Genomic DNA, 2,286 nt, shown 5'->3' on the forward strand with positions numbered 1-2,286 from the left:
GGGCCCTGCCACGTGGACCTGTTGCACTGAGCGCTGTCTCTGCATGGTTGTATTGCAGGCAAGCCTGGCACTGTGGCTGATCCTGCAGGAGCCCAAGTGCCAGGATGCAGTGAAGAATTATGTCCCCCGCCTGGTCATGGCTCTGCTCTTCCAAGTGTCCATGAGCACAGAGCAGGTGCCAGAGGAGGTCAACACCTTCTGGAGGAGATGCCAGCAGAGTCACTGCCTTCCCAGCCACCCCAACAGGTGCTCCATCCCAGTCCTCTCTCCCTCCCATGCCCTCGGGGCTGGGGCCAGGGCTCCCGGCATGACTTTGGCTTTGCTCTGCACACAGGTTTCTGGTACAGACCCTCAAGGCCCTGCTCTGCCATCTGCAGTGGGAGGATATTTTGATGGCAAGGAAGCGCAGGCTTGCCTGGGACCCACTGGTGAATTCTGACCCCCACCACTCTGCAGTGGGTCTGCATGTCAGGTGAGCCACCCTTGTCCCCGCTGCCCCCATCATCTCTGCCCTGGGCATGGGGCACCCCACACAGCCCCTGTGGGTGATGGCCAGAGGGCCTTGGCCCCAAGGGATGGCTGAGCAGATTGCGAAAGGCTGGGAGAGGCAGGTGCACAGAAGGAGCCACCTGCCAAAGTGCCCACGTCCCATTCTGGACTGCTGGGGAAAGACCAGGCCTGTGTGAGTGAGTGCTGGGAGAGCTTTGCCCACCCTGCTCAGGGTCCATGGTTTTGTCCCTGACAGGGAGATGCGCCACCAGTTGACCCCCTCCCATTCTCCCCTGGCAATCCACCTGCTTGGGATGCTCAGCAGTGTGGACCCCCGTTGGGAGCTGCCTGCCCTGGAGTTCCTTGTCAAGGTGAGCCTGATGGCCAGCGCTGCCTGGCCCGCCTGCCTGCCCCTCTCTGCCCTCTGGCAGCCGCTGCCGGGATGGTGCCTGCGCCCTGTGCTGCTGCCTGGGCACAGCCCTGGGTGGCTCTGGGCTCCTGCCACCCAGGCACCCATCACTGCTCTCTGCCTTCCAGGTCCTCGACTATCTGGATGGGAGAGAATGTCACGGCAGTGTCCAGCAGATCCTGTCAAGGCACCTGCAGAGCCAGTGCCCAGAGAGACGTCGCCTGGCTCTCAGAGGCCGCATGGTGCTCTGGATGGATCTGTCAATGGTGAGAAGGGCACACCCAGCTGTAGCCACACGGGCAGCCTGGGGTGGGCGAACACAGTCCCTTGGCCTTGGCTGGGCTTTGGGAGCTGTGGCTGCTGCTCCCAGCTCTCCTGCCTCCCTGTTCAGCTACAGGGGCCCTGTGGGACAGGCTTTTGGCCTCTGGGCTGTGGGACAGCAGGGTGGGGTTGCACCACCAGGGAGCTGTTGGCAGGGCAGCTGTTCAGGGCGTGACAGCACAGCACCGTGTTTCACACAGGCCGAAAGCATCTGCAGGCTGTCTCAGCACCTCCTGGAGCTGCTGCCTGATGCAGATGGAGACGTGATGGTTGTGACCCTCTCCGTGCTGGTTAACCAACTCTGGGAAGAAGATATTCGGGCGATCCTCTCCACTGCCCCGAAGCTGGCTGAGGCTCTCCGGCCTCTCTTTGAGAATGTAAGGCTCTGTGCCCCCCAGCCACGGGCACTGGGTGCTGCCTGAAGACTTTCTTCCCTGTGGATTTTCAGGCCTGTGCCTGGAGCAGGCAATGCTGAGGTCTTTTTCTCCTCTTTTGCACCCACGGGCAGCTGTCGTCCTTTCGCAAATTCCGCACGGTGATGGAGTCACTGGTGGAAGGGGGAACACGGCCCTTGCTGATGGACGTGCACCAGACCTTAGTGCTGTGGTTCTTCCTGGAGTATGATGAGCAGCAGTGTGTGGCAGAGGTGAGCACTTGTGGTTCACATCTTCTTCCCTGGCTGCAATTTTCATCTGTGCAGTAACTTTTTCCTCCTTCTTCAATATGGTCTCTCAGAAGCTGGGCAACCTGCTCACTCTGAGAGCTCTCCAACTCTCTCCCACTGCCTCTCCAGGTGCCCACCATCGTGAGGGCCATCCACCAGTTCCTCACCGCCCACGGGCCTCCAAATGTCAGGACACACACGAACATCCACAGGCTCGCTGAGGCACACCCGTGTAACGTGGTGCTGACTCTGCTGCGCTGTGCCCCAGAGTGTGACAGGTACAGGGCCCAGCTGCCTGGGTGGCTCCACCATCACCAGCCCTTAGAACCCATCACCGTGTAGAGTCTGTCCCATGTGGTGTGCTGGAGAGATGGAGAGTTCCAGAGCCCTCTGGCCCATCCAT

At 60.8% G+C, this 2,286-nt stretch overlaps 2 long non-coding RNA genes across 2 annotated transcripts; both read left to right on the forward strand.

The window, feature by feature from the left end:
• The first annotated feature begins 224 nt into the window (after positions 1–224).
• Positions 225–781, forward strand: LOC114071873. The gene is made up of 3 exons (XR_003574101.1): positions 225–246; positions 335–472; positions 746–781. It is a non-coding gene; the product is annotated as an uncharacterized LOC114071873 (long non-coding RNA).
• Positions 782–821: 40 nt separating this feature from the next.
• LOC114071874 lies at positions 822–1,493 on the forward strand. The gene is made up of 3 exons (XR_003574102.1): positions 822–860; positions 1,027–1,164; positions 1,420–1,493. It is a non-coding gene; the product is annotated as an uncharacterized LOC114071874 (long non-coding RNA).
• Positions 1,494–2,286: the final 793 nt, after the last annotated feature.

The sequence above is a fragment of the Empidonax traillii genome, unplaced genomic scaffold (assembly GCF_003031625.1).
Source record: "Empidonax traillii isolate 1590-97213 ecotype Southwest subspecies unplaced genomic scaffold, ASM303162v1 scaffold2372:size25894, whole genome shotgun sequence".
Classification (NCBI taxonomy): domain Eukaryota; kingdom Metazoa; phylum Chordata; class Aves; order Passeriformes; family Tyrannidae; genus Empidonax; species Empidonax traillii.